This window comes from Vombatus ursinus, unplaced genomic scaffold, assembly GCF_900497805.2.
Source record: "Vombatus ursinus unplaced genomic scaffold, bare-nosed wombat genome assembly UNPS02014797.1, whole genome shotgun sequence".
NCBI lineage: Eukaryota > Metazoa > Chordata > Mammalia > Diprotodontia > Vombatidae > Vombatus > Vombatus ursinus.
In genome coordinates, this window is record NW_020954575.1 from 13,156,349 (window position 1) to 13,176,943 (window position 20,595).

At 38.4% G+C, this 20,595-nt stretch overlaps 1 protein-coding gene across 1 annotated transcript in view; it reads left to right on the plus strand.

Moving 5' to 3' along the window:
* The window catches only part of CA10 (carbonic anhydrase 10), a 717,389-nt gene that overhangs the window by 22,274 nt on the left and 674,520 nt on the right, over positions 1-20,595 (plus strand). The gene's annotated exons all lie outside the window — the stretch shown is intronic.

Below are 20,595 nucleotides of genomic sequence, written 5' to 3' on the forward strand. Positions count from 1 at the left end.
TTTTTACCTTTACCAAATACTTCATGCTGGTGGCTGAAGGTGTTGGTATGAAACGAAAGTCAGTGACTTTCAGGTGAACAATTTAGAGCCAGTTCTGGCTGGCTCCACAGAAGAATTGGCAGGGATGCCTGAGTTGGAGTAGATCCATTTGCTGAAGGATAAAAGTCAACATTCTCTTTCTCCCCTTAACCCATACCTACAAGGCACACATTCCCTGTCCCTAAGAAAAATAGCTTTGACAGATCTCTCATTGATAGTGCAGAGGCTTACATTTGAATAACTCAAGCAATAACAGAATGCCTTTGCTTCCTTCTGAAGTAGGTGGTACAGTGAGTAGCACACAGGGCCTGGAGTCAGGAAGACCTGAGTTCAAATCCATCCTCAGACACTTAGTTGTATGACCCTGGGCACACTCAACTCTGTGAGGTGGAGAAGAAAATGGCAAACCACTCCAACATCTTTGCCAAGAAAACCCCAAATGGGGTCATGAAGAGTTGAATGTAACTGAAAAATGACTGAATGACAACAACCACAACAAAGTAAATTTATCAGAGGGAAAGTGGTGGTTCGATGGCAAGAATGGAGACATTACTTCCCTGCTTAAGCTTTTTACTTATAGGAATTGTTTCGTTCATTGCACTTGTATCCCCTGTGCTTGGTACATAGTAGGTACTTTATAATATTTATTGATGAATTGCATATAGCTTGGGTTTTATGTCATAGTCCAAGACCTGGGTTGAGAGAAGAAAGGATCATTGGATCATAAAACTGAAATCTTTAAGGGACCTTTGAGACCACCTAGTCAACCTCCTTCATTTTTTAAATGAGGAAGTACAGACTCAGTCAAGAGAAATGACTTATTCATACAAGTAACAGGTATGGGAGCCAAGGGGAAGCTGGGAGAAAAACATAACTTTTCCCCAAAATGAGACCTTTTTGGTCACATTTTAAATTCCCTTCTCAGACTGAAATTTTATTTATTTATTTATTTATTTCGGCAAGGCAATTGGGGTTAAGTGACTTGCCCAGGGTCACACAGCTAGTAAATGTCCAGTGACTGGTCTGAGACTGGATTTGAACTGAGGTCCTCCTGACTGCGAGGCCAGTGCTCTATTTACTGCGCTACCTCGCTGCCCCTGAAACTTTAATCTTGATTAGAAAAGATATTTGTTTAAACCACTTTTTCTGTCAAGAAGCCACTGCATGTACAGAGCTGAAGGCACAAGGGCTGAGTTAGGAGTTTGGGGTTAATAAAGGAAAAATACATTCAAACTTTCTTTACAATGCCTTCTGATTTCCTCTTCTTAGGAGTGACGTTTTTGTTGTATAGTCATTTTTCAATCATGTCTGATTCTCTGAGACCCCATTTGGGGTTTTTTTTGGCCAAGATACTGGAGTAGTTTGCCATTCCCTTCTCCAGCTCATTTTACAGATAAGGAAACTGAGGCAAAAAGGGTTAAGTGACTTGACCAACACAACTAGTAAATATCTGAGGTCAGATTTAAACTCAGGAGGATGGGTCTTCCTCACTCCAGGCATGACACTCTATCCATTGTGCCACCTAGCTGCCCTAGGAGAGACATACTCTTCTTCTAACTGACTAGGAATTTTGCTTAAGGGAGAGCAGTCCTTCACAAAGTTAATTGTACTTCAGGTTCCATTCAATTGAAGTCCTAAGGGACAGGATTGACTGGCATAGACAGACTCAGTGTTGTCTTTACAATGAACAGTACATAAATTAGTTTTGGCCTTTAACTTTTTTTTTCAACTCTGTGTCAGAAAATACTATAGTCACTTCTGTTGTCTTGGAACTCTCATGTCTATTGTCTAACTTTGTCTTTTGGGACTTGAGGGGGGGAAATGGTTGCCAAGGAATTTAAAGAACTGGTTTTAAAAAAGTATAAGGTCACAGAGTGACCCCTAGATTCAGAGTCAAGAGCACTTGAGTTCAAAACCTGCATCTACTATTTGCCACTCATATGACCTTGTATTAGTCACATCATCATCATAGCTAGCATTTATATGTTTTAAGATCTGCAAAGTACTTTACAAATATTGTCCCATTTTATCCTTATAACAACCCTAGGAGTGAGGTGCTATTGTGACTTCCATTTTATAGATGAAGAAATTGAAGCAGACAAGTTAGGTGACTTGCCCAAGGTCATACAGCTACTAAATACCTGGGGCTAGATTTGAATTCTGTTTTCCTGAGTTCAATGGTCTATCCATTAGATTGGGAGTTCTTACATACTTTGGGGAGTTTTGGGATACATTTCAGTGTCTAGTGAACTTGGATTGGGAAAAAAATTACATCTTTAACTAACTGAAATTTAGTATTTTCTTTAGTTGTGAATATAGCAACAAGCCATTATTCTGAGAAGGGGTCCCTAGGTTTCACTAGATTGCCAAAGGGGTGTAAGATAAAAAAAGAATGAGTAACCTGGAACCAGATATTCTGAGTTTAGAGAGTACTGCATTTGTAGTCAGAGGACTTGGGTTTAAAACTCATCTCATTTTTCAGTTGTGTGTCCTATTTTCAGCTAAATGCCGCATTGGATGGAGCACTGGGTTTAGAGTCAGGAAGATCTGAGTTCAAGTACAGCCTCAGATACTTAGTAGCTGTCTGACCTTGAGCAAGCCACTTAACCTCTGTCTGCCTCACTTTCTTTAACTGTAAAATGTGGATAATAATAGCATCTACCTCCTGGGATTGCTGTGAAGGTAAAATGAGATAATATTTGTAAAGCTCTTAACAATGTGCTTGGCACATAGTAGAAGCTTAGTAAATGATAGTTTCTTTTTTCCCTTTATTCAGTCAAGTGAAATAACCTTTCTGCAGTCTCAGTTCCTACCTTGGTAATGTTGGGGTTGGGGGTGTTGGACTAAATGATTTTTATGTCCCCTTTCAGCTCTAAATCCTATGATCTGAAGATCCCATGATGATCTCTGGGGCCCCTTTAGCTCTATGTCCTATTATGCCATTATTTGTTCTTGGTTGGGGATATTGCCAAATTAGCAAATTTTGATGTAGATGCTTGTATATTCCTAGTTTGTGGGAGGCATCTTTATGGCTCTGTGGAAATGGATTGTGTGTATGTGTTATTTCATTCATTCATTCATGAATTCATTTGTTTATTTATTTATTCATTTATTTGTTTGTTTGCTCAAGTATTGGTACTGAGCCAGCTGTTGCTAATCATTGTGGGAGATAACATAGTTGATCAGGGAAAGGAGAGTAGTGCAAGAGGGTCCGCATTTATAAATTTTCTGTTGCACAGACTCAATTAGGTGCGATATTTCACTCGTAGTTTATATCTTCTAATATACTATAATTAGAACAGTATCCAAGTTAGCATGATTCATGTCTCAGTATAAGAGATATAAAATAATGAAATTGCTAAGTTAAAAAAAATCCCTAACAACTTTCATTCTAGGATTCATCACAGTAATGAAATGCAGATTTCCATCTCCTGGTGTGTTATTTGCTTGCACACTTTAAAAACTATGCTGGGTAAATGAAAGTAGCATGTACTTTTTGGTGAAAGCTGCTACTGACTTTTCTCCCCATATGGATACCTGCATTAGGTCAAGTTGGTTTTTTGTTTGTTTGTTTCATTTTCTTTTGTTTTTAGCCCTATGCAGAATCATAGGTCCAAAGGATCCTAGATTTTGAGCTACAGGGGGCCTTAGCAGTTATCTACTCCATCCTCACTTATCCTTCTCATTTTAGGAATGAGGAAAAACTGTAACTGAAGGAGATTTCAGCTTGTTGCCCAAGGACACATAGGTAGGGAATAGCAGAGCCAGAATTTGAACCCAGTTCTGACTCCAAATCTTGAGTTTTTTCTGCAGCATTACACATGTCTAAAATAAAATATGATGAGCAAATTAATGAATCAGTGTTTTATTTCCATGTCTTTTACCAACAGTAATCATGTATTGATGTAAGTGAAATCCCTTGGTTAAGATCACTTGTTGGCCAAGGAAAAACTTTCATTTCACAAATATGTTATAAAGGAGGTATATTAAAGGCAAGTAGGCTTTTGACAATTCTTTAACAATAAGAATAATAACTATATCTGTGATTCCATTGACATAAGGAACTCCCAGATGAGGCAACTTTCTCTACCAATGCAACTTAGAGCCTTAAAGAATTACCTAGCTCATTGAGAAATGGCTTGCCCAGGGTCATAGGGCCATTATATGTGAGGGATGACACTAATTTAGGTCTTCCTGGCTTTGAGGCCACCTTTCTATCCACTAATCCACACATCTTAACAACAAAATCAGCAGAAAAACCTTTAAGATGGTTCTTCTGCAAAGGTTAATTTTTTTCCTTTTATTAATCTTTTTTAAAAAATTAAATCTATGGAATAAAACAAGCATTTCCATAACATAGTATAATAAAAAAAGATGATTGCATCTGAAACTGCAAATCTATTATGTACAACTTGCCCTTCTTTTTAAATATATAATGAAGTTATCATATAAATTTCTTTTTTTCTTCCCTTCCCCCTGCCCTAGAGATGACTGTCATTAGACACAAATGTGTGTGTGTGTGTGTGTGTGTGTGTGTGTGTGTGTGTAAAATCACTCCATACATACTTCTATTTATTAGTTTTTTTCTCTGGATGCAGATAGTATCTTCCTTTGTATGTCCTTTTTAGTTAATTTGGGGATGTGTAATGGTTATTGCAAAGGTTATTAAAAAGAATTTGAGTCGTGATTGGCTTGGGTAATGAGTCTATATGTGAAAATGTTTTAGAGACAGGTTAACAAAGAGAAGAATAATGGGGATACTTTTGTTAAATAGAGAAGTTTAGTAGTGGGGTCCTTCAGAGATCGATGTTGGACTGATCTTAAATAGTGTAATAAATAACTTGGAAAAGGAAAACACCATGGCATAGTGAAAATAACACTGGGCTAGGAGTCTGGAGACTTGGGTTTCAGTGCTGGCATCACTACTATGTGACCTCAGATTGAAATTCCAGCTTTTTTACATACTGTCTCTGTTACTTTAGGTAAGTCACTTTCCCTTTTTGCTAAGTCTTAGTTTCCTCATCTAAACATGAAAGGATTAGATTAGGTGGCATCTAATATCCTTCTAGACCTAGGTATAATATTATACATTTATATAGGTAGAGTGCAGGACACTTAGTAAGACCTGAGTTCAAATTCTACCTCAAATATTGACTAGCAGTGTGACCCTGAGCAAGTCACTTAACATTTTGGGTCTCATTTTCCTCATCTATAAAAATAACAGGGTTGGCTTCTGTGGCCTCCAAGGACCCTTTCAAATCTAAATCTGTGATCCTTTTTTTTTCTAGTGAGTTTTTGGTAAAATATATACATTTTCAAGTAACACTAACTTTCCAGATGAAACACAAAACTGGCAAGGATAAATAATTGGAAGATATTGAAAGCCCTAAAATTCCAGATGAAATATTGGGCAGCTAGGTGATGTAGTGGATAGAGTACCAGGCTTAGAGTCAAGAAGACTCATCTTCCTGAGTGCAAATCTAGCTTCAGACACTTACTAGCTATGAGACCCTGGGCAAGTCACTGAACCATGTTTGCCTCAGTTTCCTCATCTATAAATTGAGCTGGAGAAGGAAATAACAAACTATTATCTTTGCCAAGAAAATCTCAAATGTGGTCTTGAAGAGTTGAACATGACTGGAAACAACTGAGTAACAAACTTGAAAGCCTGTGTGAGTGGATAGAAAAAAAGACTAAAGAATGGTGGTCATGTGCAAAAAAAAATGAGTAAGGAGCAAAGAGACTAAACTCTTTTTATAGGATTATACTCTTTGAGCTCCAAACTGTGGCCCAGAAAAAAGACCCAGGAGTTATTTTACTGTTCTCTGAAGATGTTGGCCCAATGTCAGGTGGTGGCCAAATTGTAAACTAGAGCCTAAATTCTTTTGGGAAAAATATTCAAATAAAAACTTATAACATTGTCTTGCAGAACCAGAGTTATATCCATGACTGGAAAACTGTATGTAGCCCTGTTTGTCACATGTCTTAGACAGCTATGACCGGGCAAAGGGTCAGCTAAATTTTTTGGAAGTAGGGAGAAGAAGAGAAAGACTACCATATTTGAGTAGCCTAAAAGATTTGGACTCTAGTCTGGAAAAACAGAATGAAAGGAATCTATAATAGAGTGTGTTTGAATTCTTTCTCCAAATCCCTGAATACTAGAATAAGAGCATACCTCTTAAGTCCGGCAAATAAAAGAAAGTCCTGCTTTTTAGAGCAAATCTATTGACCTTAGAAATCTAAAGGAGGTTACAATTTTTATGGATTAAAATTAATAGTTTAAACTTTGAAAAACATTTTATATATATTATCTTATTTGATCCTAATAACAGTCCTGTGAGGTAGATTCTTTTGCCATTATTGTCCCTATTATTTTAATGAGACAGCTGACACTCTGAGAAGTTAAATAATTTATCTTCGCTAATAATTGTGATGGGATTTGAACTCAGGTCCCTCCTGACCACAACCTTTCTCCTCCTTTCTTCCTTCCCTTCCCAATTCCCTTCCCTATTCCCTTCCCTTTTTTTCCCTTTACCTTTCATCTTCTCCTTCTCCTTCTCCTTCCCTTCCTTTCTCTTCTCTTTTCCTTCCTTCCTTCCTTTTTTCCTTCCTTCCCTCTTTCCTTCCTTCCTTCCTTTTTTCCTTCCTTCCTTTCTTCCTGCCACATTGCCTCCTTGGCAACTCAGGAATAATAACTATATAAGAAATCATTGATATGTTTTGGGAGACATAACCCAACTTGAAAATTGATACCAGTGAAAACACAATGTCCCACAAAAAGTCCCTTGAAGACTAATTCCAGGCTGGATAGACAATAGGTCTTATTCATTATGTTCTTAATTTCGTACATTTTCAATCCCAAATCAACAAGCAAGCATTAATCTAACACTTATTATATGGCAGGTACAGTGCTAAACCCTAGGAATACAAACAGAAATAAAAATACTCCCTGTCTTCAAGGAGCTTACATTCTAATGAGGCCCAAAGAAAATCATAATAATAGGATCATAGAATTAGAACTATAAAAGACCTTAGAGGTCATTGAGTCCAACCCTTTCATTTTTACAGGTGAGGAAACCAAGACTGAGAGATAAGTGACTTGCTCAAGGTCACACATAAAAAAACATTGAAGAATGTGTGTGTTTGTGGGAGAGGGATCCAGGCTCAGTTAATACGTTCATATACAGTCATAATCAAAGCATAAACATAGATTTAAATTTTTAAATTATTCACATTGACAGTAGTGCAAACCAAATCCTAACTTAAGAGTTTGCTAATGCCTCTGCTATGTTAATTACAATATGTAATTGATGCAGTAAGGAAAATATGCCCAGGGATGGAAGGGCTGGGGGTAGGTGGGTAGCTCCTTGAAAAGGGGTACATGGTGATATCCTAAATAAAATCCTAAATAAAAGTTTGAGAGACAAGGGAAAGGATTTAGCTATAAATGAGCTTTTAGAGAAAAAAAGAATAGATATACTACCCAGGGGCAGGAAAAACTAACTGAGATTGGTGGGGGCCAAGGTAATTAGCCTGCTAAAAACATTAGAAAGATTATAATAGAGAAATGAAACATTATTTAAAATAAAACAGCTGAATAATGAGTCTGGAAAAGAGAAATATACATTTGATGAATTTCTGTAGACAAACAATAGGGACAGTACTGAGTTCAGGTTCAGGTTGTGCTTTGTGCCCAGGCAAAAAAGATTCAGCGTCTTACAAAATAAAGCTGAGAGGGATGAGTTGGAGGTTGGAGCAGATTAATGTTCACTTAGAAGAACTTGCTTACTCAAAGCTGAATGAAATGGGGTGCTAGGAAAAGAAAGATTAGTGGTTTAAACTTAGAGCATCATAGTTGAATAACATCTAGGAGAAAGAAGTGAGATACAGCTAAAACACCACTGGGTTGGGAGCCAGCAGATCTGTCCTCTAGTTTTGATTCTATCATTGATTTACTTCATTGAATTACTTAACCTTTGTGAGCATTTAGTTCCTGATAAGTAAAGTAAGGATTAATACACCTGACACATAGGGGGTATTCTGAGGAGAATATGAGTGGATGGATGGAAAAGTGCATTTAAGTGTAGTAAAGTGCTGTATTAATGTAAGAAGGAAGGAAGGAAGGAAGGAAGGAAGGAAGGAAGGAAGGAAGGAAGGAAGGAAAGAAGGAAGGAAGGAAGGAAGGAAGGAAGGAAGGAAGGAAGGAAGGAAGGAAGGAAGGAAGGAAGGAAGAAGGAAGGAAAAGCATAGTAGAGTGCAAAGAACATTGGTTTCTGAGTCAGAGAATTTGGGTATGAATCCTGATTCTGCAGTTTACTACCCATGTGACCTTAGACAAGTGACTTACTCTATTTGGGATTAATGCCCTTCATTTGTAAAACTGGGCTGGAATAAGTAATCCCAAAGAATCTTTCTACCTCCAAAAGCTATGATCCATTTGGGTTTTAGAACATTGAGAACTAAAGACAAAATATATACTTTATAAATTTTAGTGGGGTAGCTTATCTCGTTTCAATTTTGCTGTTTCATTTTCTTTTGGTTTACTAGTCAGGCCGAGCTCCTTAGGTGTTTGTTTACATACACAATAGAGAGAGCTGCATTTCAAACTAATTTTCGGCAAGGCTAGGAGGATATGTTTATACTTCAGATTCACATGAGGGATTTATTCAAAAAATATTAGTGAAAGCTGGTCTAAATATCTTCCTTTGATCTGGAACTGTGACATTGTTGACACACAGAATGAGAGATATGGCCCTAGCTTTGATATTTGACGTAAAAAACAAGAACCAAGAAAGATAATAAATACTGTATAGATATTGAATAAAACTAGTATAGCACCTCATAGCAATCCACAGGTAGTACCTTAGGAGGTAGCTAGTCCAGGTTCAAGGTACTCTGTGGATTCACATCCCCCAAATCCTTAATTCACAAGCCCCTGCCAACACATTTACCTTTAATCAGTCAGTCAACAAACATTTATTACTTACTATGTAGCAGCTACTGTGATAAGTGCAGGAGATACAAAGAAAGGTAAAAAACATAGGCACTGTCCTCAGAGAGCATTCTAATGTAGGAGAAAGCATGGAAATAACTAGGTCCATGCAAGATATATACAGAATGGATGAAGTTAATCTGAAAAGAAAAGGCATCAGTATTTGTTATTCAGTTGTTTCAGTCATGTCTGACTCTTTGTGAACCCATTTGGGGTTTTCTTGGCAAAGATACTGGAGTGTTTTGCAAGTCCTTCTCCAGTTCAATTTACAGATGAGGAAACTGAGGCAAACAAAGTTAAGTGACTTGCCCAGGATCACACAGCTAGTAAGTATCTGAGGCTAGATTCGAATTCAGGTGCTCCTAACTCTAGGGCTGGCATTCTATCCATTGGGCCATCTAGCTACCCTACGCATTAGTAGCTGGGACGCAATTTAGCCAGAGGACATAATTTGTTCAAAACAGAAGTATTTAATGAAATAACATATTAAGAAAAGTAGCAACCAATTATTTTTTCTATAAAACCATTGAAAATTCTCCCCCAGATACCCATAACCCCAGTGGGAAGAACTCGCATAAAGAACCCATAAGGAATGTATGTGGTCCACGTGTGGGTGGGTGGACGCACATAGAGATCATGTATAGTTAGGGCATAGGCATAGAGAAGAACACATACATGTGGAGGGAGCAGTTCAGCCTCTGATGCTGCAGAGCCACAGGTGTCCTTTTGGGATGTCGCCATGCTGCTGCCGGTGGGCCTACACCCTTCTAGTCTTACAGCTTTTACCTTTTGATTGCTTAGCTGAGTTCTGCTCCTCTGGTTCGTACTCTACTGAACCCATGAGTACCTGCTGGGCAGAGGCTCCCCCAGACGCTGCCCTTCTGGATGCTGTGGAGCTGCTCTCTTTCCCCAGTTCAGATGAAGCTCTCGGCCTCTCCCTCTTCCAATCCCTCTTCCTTCTCTTCCTCTCTACCTATGCCTAAAGGGAGTAATGGGTGCTGCCATGCTCTTTTAGCTTGAAAGGTCATACGTCATCTTTTGTTTTTGTTTTTCTCTTAAAGGCTCTTGTAGAAATTGTTGTGTTGGACCAACAACTATCTTTTTTTTTTCTCAGATTTTTTTCTGTCTTTTCCCTTTATTTTTGGTCAAGCCTTTTATCTTTATAGGCAATCCTCAGCCCAGGTTTTAAGATCTTTAAAGCAGAGATCAAGGATCCTCCCAGGTAGCTAATGCCATCAGGCTTAATGCTTTGTCCAATAACTCACCCTAGTTTAAAGTGAGGGTTTTATATACCTCCCTATAATCATCTCTGGAGTCTATATTATAAACCAGGTCATGATTATTTGCCCACTAATTACCAAATAGCTTTAGGATTTAGGATTCTCCAGGTTTCCAACCTTAAACATATTCTGTTTTAAAGAGGACTAGGTAAGAAAAAGGCACCAAGAAAAAGCTAAGCCCAGGGGCCAAGGGACTTGTGTCTTCTACCAGTTTTACCAAACTCCTGGCCTCATCTTCTGCAATACAGTCAGCCAAAGTCTAATTGAGGCTTTGAAGGACACCCTTTCATTAGCAAACTGTGACATGAGGTTGTTATTCTCTAGGAATGTTAGAACCCTGTCTAAGAGGTTTTCTAGTCATGAGGTAAAGATATTTTTTTTTCCAATCATGTTGGCTATGGCTGGCTTAAAACAGAAAATTCGGAGATTAATGGCCTGTTGTAACTAATCTACTAAACCCCTGATCTCATTTCCCTTAAATTGACTGAACTGAGAGAAAGCTAAGTCAGGCAGGGTAAGTTGGTATCAGATCTCAAGGAAATAATGGCATCTCCTAACTCTAGGAGGATGCAGTCAACTATACTGTAACTTATTTTACTGTGGAATCTGAAAGTTGTTAATTTCCATCCTTATATCTGTGATTCCTTTGTGTTTTAGCATAATTAGAATTTTTCTTTTTAAAAAATTCATGTAGGAAGAATTAGATAACAGGATATTGGCAAGAGTATGTTTGAAATTAATTATAAATAAATAGCATTTTATGGCAGAGATTTAGGCAGGCAGGATGCTCACACTAGGTAGAGTTTAGCCAGATTCAGTAGAGTTGTTGTTGTTGTTCAGTCATTTCAGTTGTGTCCAACTCTTCATGACCCCATTGGAATTTTTCTTGACAAGGATACTGGAATGGTTTGCCATTTCCTTCACCAGCTCACTTTACAGATAAGGAAACTGAGGCAAACATAGTTAAGTAAGTTGGCCAGAGTCACACAGCTAGTAAGTGTCTGAAGCTATTTTTGAATTCTGGTCTTGCCGACTCTAGGCTTTGTACCCTGTCCACTGAGCTGCCTGGCCGCCCTTCTGAGATTGGAGCTTTTATAATTGTTTGAAGATGAGAACAACAGATAGTGATTTGTGTTGGTAGTGAGTGAATGAGTACAGGAAAAGGAGATGTAAAAAGGATTTGAAGACCCACTATGTAGTGCACATTCAAGTGTGGAACAGACAGTACTAGAAACCAAATTCAATTTCAATTTAATAAATATTTATAGATTTAAGTACTTAATATATGCAGATCACTGTGCTAGATGAAGGGATAGATGAAGGGGGAGGGAAAGTGCTTGAGCTTGCAATTTCATGCAAGTCAGAAGGAAACTTCCCCATTTAGATAGATTAAGAACTTTTGAATTTATTGTCTTTGGGAGTTTCTTAAGGCATTGAAAGGGCAAGTGAATTGTCCAAGGTCACACAGCCAGTACGTTTCTGAGATGTGATTTAAACTGAGGTAATTCTGATTTTTTTGACTGGCCTACTATTCACTGTACCACAGAGGTTAAATATGATACAATTCCTGCCTTCATGGAGTTTGTGGTTGAAGTCAGTCAACTCTCTTCTGAACTGAGTTAGATACATGAAATCCACAGATAACCTTGTACCATGGCCAATATAGGTTGTGCATCTCTGTCTCCTAGTTGCCCTCTAGCCTGTTCACTGCTCTCACTGGTTCTGCAGTGGTCATCTGCTGTTGGCCTTACTAATGCTGCTATGGCTACTGCCCTTGGGGACAGCAAAAATAGCATGAAAGTTTTTCTCCTTTTTTTCTTCCATCTTTAATTTCCAGCTTCCTTCATCATTCTTCATCCCAATGAGTGGTCTTTTTTTTTCTCCCAATGAGCCCTGTCCAGTGTTGATTTTGTTTTGAGGAAAGATTCGTTTCTCTCTCTCTCTCTCTCTCTCTCTCTCTCTCTCTCTCTCTCTCTCCCTTTCTTTTTTTTTTCTTTTTGGTGAGGCAATTGGGGTTAAATGACTTGCCCAGGGTCACACACTAGCAAGTGTCAAATGTCTGAGGCTGGATTTGAACTCAGGTCCTCCCTGACTCCAAGGCAAGAGATCTATCCACTGTGCCACCTGTTTGTCTCTTTTTGACTTTATACTTTTGGCCTACTGGATGCTGTAAAAATGTTTTGTCTTGTTTTGTTTTTTCCTACCAGTACTTTGCTGAAGTATGACCTGCCTCTTTCTCCCTGCCTCTCCTGATTATAAGGAGGTGTATGTGTGGGGGGGGGGTGTAGGAGGGTGGTAACAACTGTTCTCATGACTGTCTGATGTATCCTCCACAGCACCTTGTGCAGTGACTGGCACATGACAGAAGATCAACAAAAATCTCTTGTTTATGAACTTTACAAATTCGATCTAACAAACATTTATCAAATACTCATTCTGTGTGAGGCACTGTGCTGGACACTGGAAGAGATATAAAGATGAATGACATGTTTCCTGTCCTCATCAGTTTTACAGTCTAGTGGGGGAGGGGGGAGAAGGGCATTCAGATATAATTAAAATACAGTTAAATATAGTTAAATAACATCATTAACAACACCAAAAAATAGTTCAATAAAAATATAGTTACAGTTTTAAAATATAGTTAAATAAAAATACACTTAAAATTCAAATAAATAAATATGTAGTTAAATATAGTTAAAATAGAACAGTAGAGAAACATGAGAAGGGCAAGCAGGATGCTCTGCAAAGGTCAAAGGAAGAAAGATCCAAACTGCTATCAACCGTATTGTAGCCATTCGTGTCAATTGTTCCCTCACCAAAGTAGCTCAGCTGTTCACAAGCTACAATGAAGGTTTCCCTCTCCTGATGTGTCTGGCCTCCGGTAGAAGAAGCACATTCATTTAAAGAATCTGGAAAGACGGGGTGTGGACTTTGTATTCCTCATCTGTGTGCATTTTGTTTTCTCCCGGTAGAACATAGTTTCCTTGAGGTCAGAGACTATTTTGTCTTTGTCTTCATATTTCCAGTGTCTAGCACGGAGCCTTGAACTCAACAGGAGCGTAGCACAAGTTTGTTGGATTGAATAGAATAGATTTTTTTTTAAATTATTCTGAATTTAAGAATACCCCCAAAAGAGAGGAGTGTACTTCTTATTTTCTTCAGCAGGATTCATCTGTTAGCAGCCATTGCTCGAAGGCAAATAGGAGCTCTTGTTTTGTGGTGGATTGGATTTATTTAAAAAAAAAAAACAACTTTGCCCTACTTCCTTTTTCTCATCAGAGGAACTCAGAACTCATAAGGCAGAAGTTGATCTGACACTTCCTGGGCATTAATTCCAGAAGGAAATTGCCTTTTATTTAGGGAAGGTCGCATATTGGAGAAGGGACCGCTTTTCTAGGAGCATTATTACACTGCAGACTCTTAGGAAATAGACTCTTCTTCCTTGGGGAAAGCAAAGCTTCCATCATGGTCAGAAACATGTATTTCATCAAGAGGGCTAAGTAATTTCAAGAGAGACAGAGGAAAAAAATCAAACTTTTCTCCCTAGTGCTAGAGACATGCCAGGCACTGGGCCTGATCCAAAGTAAATTCTCTGTCCTTGAGCAGAGCAGCTCCTTCCAAAGGAAAATAAAAAGAAAACCCACAGGATCCCTACAAGGTGAGGAGGGCAGATTGTTTCCTTCTTTGGACAGATGGGGAAATTGAGGTGAAGAAGCAGCTAGCCCCTGGCCACAGAAAGAGTTGGCTTGAGAGGTTTTGTTGGAATGTAAGTGATCTTGATTCCCAGGTCTGTGTTTCAACTCTGACACTGCTTTTGCACTGAGAATGCTCAAGAAGCAAATTTTGATATGTTGCCTTGACCCAGAGTCAGTCTCCTGAGACTCTGGGTATGGGGTAATTGTAATTAAAAGTGGGAGCTTTTAAGTGTTTCCTCCAGGGTGGTGTCTGGAAGGGGGGAATACAAAATATAAAGAGCCCATATGAGTTAGCTCTGAAGATGTATGCAAAGTAAAGAATTATAAAGGGCATATGTGGGTAATCACAAGAATTCTGCAAATGCGGCAAGTCAAAGTAGAAACAATGGAGATCTAAACAGAAGGCCTTGAGGTCGAGTTCTGATCATGAAAATTTAAATGTAAGGATTTTTAAAAGCTTTATTTTCTTCAGATTTTTTTAAAAGTTGTGATTCCATTGAAGTGGATACTCCCTGTATCAATGCATAACACAAACCTTCCAAGCCTTAGAGATGGCCTCCTTTTTGCTTCTAGCGAAAAAAAAAAAATCACCACTTAGTAGCCAGCCATTTTGGTGATGAATGTTTTTTTAGTAAGGTAAAATTGCCTTTTATGTACCATGCTGTTACTGGCTTGCGCACAAAGATATCATGGTATAGTGAATAGAGTGTTGGAGCTGGGGTCAGGAATACCTGGGTTCAAACACTATCCCTGGTACTTGTTAGATGTATTGTCTTGGACAAGTCACTTTCTCATCTTCATTTTCCTCATCTGTAAAATGGGGTCAATAATATCTGTAGTATCTACATCTGGGGTTGTTGTGAAGATCAAAAGAGCCCATGTATATAAAGTTCTCTGTAAACTTTAAAGTACTATATAAATTGCAATCTTTTTTTATTATCTTTGATTCAAGCCTACCAGGACTTGAGCTCTGATGACATTCCAAAACTGCTTACTTAAATGAAGAAGTGGTTATGAAATGCTTTGTCAGACAGTAGGCATTCAATATTAACTAACTGTTATTAATAATCATAACAAACAAACACAGTGTGCCAAAGGCCAGGCCTTAATCCAAGTCTTTATGACTCCTTGACTGGCTCTCTACCCATTAGACTAGACTGTCTTCCTCCCCCCTCTGCTGCTCTGTCTCAGTGCATATGTTCATGCTTATATAAGTATGTATTGTGTTACCCCATGTTCCCAGGATATGCAAGGTTTGGTCTGTTTGTTGAAAATAATCAGACATACAATTGAAATTTAGACAACATATATGGTAAAAGTACAATTATGTACATAATGTGTTTCAGTTAACTATTTCAGTTCTGATATATCAATGTCCCCCTATTTTTCTTCTATTCCAATAACTGAACACTTTAAAAGAGTAGTAAAATAGTGCATACTTAAAACCTTCATAATCTCTTGCCAAGGCATCATTAAGATACTTACACTGGCTCATAAATCTAGAAAGAGGCATATTCATTCATCTTCATCAAATTTATTGATTACCTACTATGTGCAAGGGCAGCTAGGCGGTACAGTGGATAGAGTGTTGGGCCTGGAGTCAGAAATACTCCTCTTTCTGAGTTCAAATCTGGCCTCAGAGGCTAACTAGGTGTGTCACACCGGGCAAGTCACTTAACCCTGTTTGCCTCCATTCCCTTATCTGTAAAATAAGCTGGAGAAGGAAATAGCAAACCACTGCAATATCTTTGCCAAGAAAACCCCAGATGGGGTCACAAAGAGTCAGCCATGACTGAAATGACTGAACAATAACAAACTATGTGTAATGCATCAAATTAATCACTGGGTTTGGGGGTGGAGAATGAAACCTATGCCCTCCTTGCAAGGGACTTCCAGCTAGCAGATTGCAAAGACGGGGAAGGGAGCAGAGTTGGGTCTCTCATATGCCCTGCCAAAGAATGAAAGACAGCAAAGATACTGCCAGTCCCCTGAGGGTTTGTCTCTGTGGTTGAAATCTCTTTCTGATTCTAAGCAAGCCAGAAAGATGAAATTTCTTTGATTGTAGGGAAAGCAGGCCCTGTATACTATCCCACATGCACAGCACATTCAGTATACCACTGCTTCTTACATCCCTAGATTTGCTGTTTCCTCCATAGCCTTTCAACAGCCTTCCTGACAGATGATCTGTGCTGTTCATTAAGCCAGAATCGACACCCCTCCAAGGACTAGAGACATGGGAGAAAGACCTGGTGTCTGTTTCTAATGCTGAATGGGCTATGGCTCATGAACGTAAAGATAAATATTCCACTTCATTTTGCATCTAGAAACTCAAGTCTTATTGTGCTGGGCATGTTCATTCCCAGGGCTTTGACAAAATACATTTAGAAATGTCAAGTAGAGAGCTCCTAGGCACAGCAAGCCCTTCATCCATTACTCTCTCTGGTATCACACTAACATGTTCCTTTATTTTTTTATTTTCTGCCTTCACGGAGTATTTTATAGTAGCTTGTCTTGGTGACCAGAACCAAAACATGACTACCAGCCTTGAGCTTTAAAGCTCAACTCCACAAGACTCCTGGGATAGTCAGGTGGTGTGCTTTGATTTCTAAAATCACAGAATCTCGAACTTAACAAGCACTTCGGAGGTCACATTTGTCACCTGTAGGTTCTTATCACCACAATCTGCACAAAAATCCCATCTACAGCAGCCCCAATAAATCATCATCTACCATCCACTCAAATATTCTCAGTCAGGACTCCCAAGGCAGCCCATTTTATTTTATGACTGATCTGTTAGGAAGCTTTTTCCTTCTTTTGAGCTGAAATCTGTCTTTCTGTAAATTCCACCCATGGCTTCTAGTTCTGATTTCAAGTGCCAAACAGAACAAGTTGAATCCTCTTTTGAAGAACAGTCCTTAAAAGTACTTGACTGTTTTTCTTTAACTTATTCTGTGCAGGTTCTTCTACCATATCCATATTCAGATGGTTGAATCAGCTACAATTCTCTCTTCTGCTCCAGGAGCAGTCTGTCTATATAACTCCTATTCTTCTGTATGTATTCTCCTCCCCTTGGACCCCATGCCCTGCAGCTGTGACCCAAGGACTTCTTAAGGAGAATAACTTCCTCATCCATATTCATGATTGTCAACCTAGTAACCCCAAAAGTATTACTCTATGTGAAGATGGCCAGGGAATTTTTTTTTTAAATAATAAAATTCTGTCATCCTTTGCATGAATGCCTGGATGGAGAAGTAAGCAAGCCTTCCAGCTTGTTCCAGTCTCTGCTTGAGGACTCACCTTAGGCCTTTAAGAATCCACTGATGATTGTTTTAGATTACTTATGAGGTTCCTTATAGCTCTGACTCTTAGGCACTTAATAAATGTTTATTGAATGAATGATTCTAGGTTAAGTGGCTTGTCTAAGCTAGTCAGGCTTGTTCTTCAAAAGGAAGGAATTTGTTAGTGTGATTAAGATTTTAGTCAATTTCTATATGGGTTAAAGACATAAAAATGAAAAAAAAAAAAAAAGAATCCATGGACGTATGAGTACATAGCTAAGACTCAAGGCCCATTTCCATTTCACTTTTACCTCTTGTCTATAAACTGTCCTTCAACTCTTCTTTCCCTCTTTAATGTGTGTGTGTGTGTGTGTATGTGTGTGTGTATGTATGATGGCCAAGGTATTGATGGTATATAAAAGTAGAAGACAGTTCCTTTCCTTCTTTCAATCAGTCAGTCATCTATTTAACAAATATTGGTTAAGTCTTTACTATATGTAGAGTAGGCTGCTACATGACTCAGTGGATAGAGTGCTGGGCCTGGAGTCAGGAAGATCTGAAATTTAAATCTGGCCTCAGACACTTACTAGCTGGGTGACCCTGGGCAAGTCACTTAAACTCTGCCTTAATTCACTGAAGAAGGAAGTGGCAAACCACTCCAGTATCTTTACCAAGAAAACCTCATGAACAGTATGGCTCACAGGGTCATAGAAAATCAGACACAAACCAAACGACTGAACAATAAATGTGTAGAGTACTATGCTAGGCTCTGGGGAAGTAGATACGTTTAAATAAGAAATAGACTCTGGCCTCATGGAACTTGCAGTATAAAGATAACCATGATACACAGTATTATTCCATGGCAAAAAACTCTATAAATTGCAACACAGAATGTCATGTAAGATCTAAGAGAGTAAGATGTTTCTTACCCTCAAGAAAAGAAGGCAATATGCAGTTGAGTGATGGTGGGGGGTGGGAGGAGAGAGAGTGATAGCCACATGGTAGCCATGTAATGATGGCCCATGAAGTCCCTAGGCCCCAGAAACATAAGTCAAAAGCTGCCTATCAGAACTGGGGGACCCAGAGATGAAGTTTAAGTTTCTAGTGGGAAGGAGAGGAGAATGATGGTAGTTAGAATTCAGGAATAAGATTTCAGATACAGAGAAGAATATAAGCAAAGGCATGAAGGAATGAAATATCAGGGTGTGTTTTCCAGGGGCAAAGAGTAGTCTGCTTTGAGCAGAATATGAAGTATATGGATGAGATAATATGACAAGGTAGGAGAGCACTAGATTCTAGTAAGCCTTGAATTCTAGACAATGGTATTTGAGCTTTATTCAGAGGGAAATAAGAAACTGCTAAAGATTTTTTGAGGAGGAGAGTAATGTGACAATCAGAAATTATCCCTGTAGTAATTGAAAGATGGATAGGAATGGGGAAATCAAAATAGAGGAAAACCTGTTATGTGACTATTGCAATAATCCAAGTAGGTAGTAATAAGGGCCTGTACTAGAGTGGTAGCAGTGGGAAGAGAGTTGAGGTTAGATGCTAGAGATCTCCCTTGGATTTGGGACTTGGTAGCTGATTTATGCTTACAATTCCAGTGAAATACCACAAGGATCTGTGCTTGTTCTCATGCTGTTTAACAATGTAAAAAAAAATCAATGACTTGAATAATGGCGAAAGAGGGCATGCTTTTCAAATATGATAATACCACAAAGCCAAGAAGGATAGCTAATACACTGGATAACAGTGCCAGGATTCAGAAAGTTCTTTATAAGCTAGAATAGTGTCAAACCCAAATAGAATGAGGGGCAACTAATCTATACATGAAGATTCCTGCATGCATCATATGGATTTAGTTTCAAAATGTATTATTATCTATGTTTTATTGTATTCTTACTTATTTTGTTAAATATTTCCCAATTACATTTTAATCAAGTTCAAGTCAAGCTTGGGAGTGTTGTGGCCTGCATGTGACCTGGGGGCTGCATTTTTGACACCTCTGGGCTAGAACAGTGGACTAAATTTATTAAGATGTAATTTAATGGATAGGAAGAAAGGTAAAGTCTTAAAGTTAGGTTCAAAAAGTCAATTTCCGAAGTGCAAAATAGGAGGGTTATGTCGACATAATAGTTTGATAATGATCTGAGAATTTTAGTGACCTGAAAGCTCAATATTAATCAACAGTGTGGTGTGAAATTGAAAACAAGAAGTCACAGCAAGTTCTCGAATTAAGGGAATGGTGTGAAAATGGAAATTAATGGAAATGAGCTTTGAAGATTATTGGTATAGAGTACAGACTGAAGCTGAAATAGTGGGGACAGCCTTTGGAGTCTTCTTTTCCCCAGGCAGAAGCATTCTCACTGATTTTCCTTTGTTGATATCAGGTGATCATTCTTCCTTTTCCACATGGAATAGGGCAGATCATGAGAGAGAATCCTAGACATGTTTCTTCATTATCCTTTGAAAGATCCTGTAGCTGGTTCTGAGAACTGCTTAGTACTGGTCATACATATTGACCTCCCACTTAGAAGGTTCTAGAGAAATGTTTAATCAGCCCTATCATTAACTTGCTGTTTGAGCTTTGGCAAGTCACAACCTCTCTGAGCCTTATTGTTCATCTTTCAAGTAGGAATAGGCAGTCCCAGTCTACCTCCTTGACACATTGTTCAGATCAAATGAGATAATGATCTGGCATATTATTTTAATTGTATAAAGCACCATGCCAATATAAGATTAAGGATATTATTTTTTTAACTTTTCCTGACAACAGTTACTTTATCTCATTTTGTTTTACATTTTTTTTGGAAATGAACTATGCCATATGAGCATGAGTTGAAAAAATGTGGGATGTTTAGCCTAGAGAAGAAAAAGATTGCAAAGGACCTTGGTAACTTTTTTTTAAGTTCTTACGGGGTTGTCATATGGAAAGAGGATTAGCCTTGTTGTATTTGGTCTTAGAGGGCATAACTAGGATCAGTAGGTAGAAAGAAACATATTAGACTTGGTATAAAGTAAAACTTGTGAAGAATTAAAGCTGTCTCAAGGTGAAATGGGCTACCTTGCAAGGTCGTTGATTCTTTATTGCCAAAGGGCTTTAAAAACTTGAGGTTAGATGACACTTGTTGAGGATAATGTAGAAAGGATTCTTGTTCAAGTACAGGACTAAATGTCTTCAAAAGTACTTTCCATCTCAGATTCCATGATTTCATTTTAATCATATATTATTTTTCTCTCTTCTCTTCTCCTCTCTTCTCTTCTCTTCTCTTCTCTTCTCTTCTCTTCTCTTCTCTTCTCTTCTCTTCTCT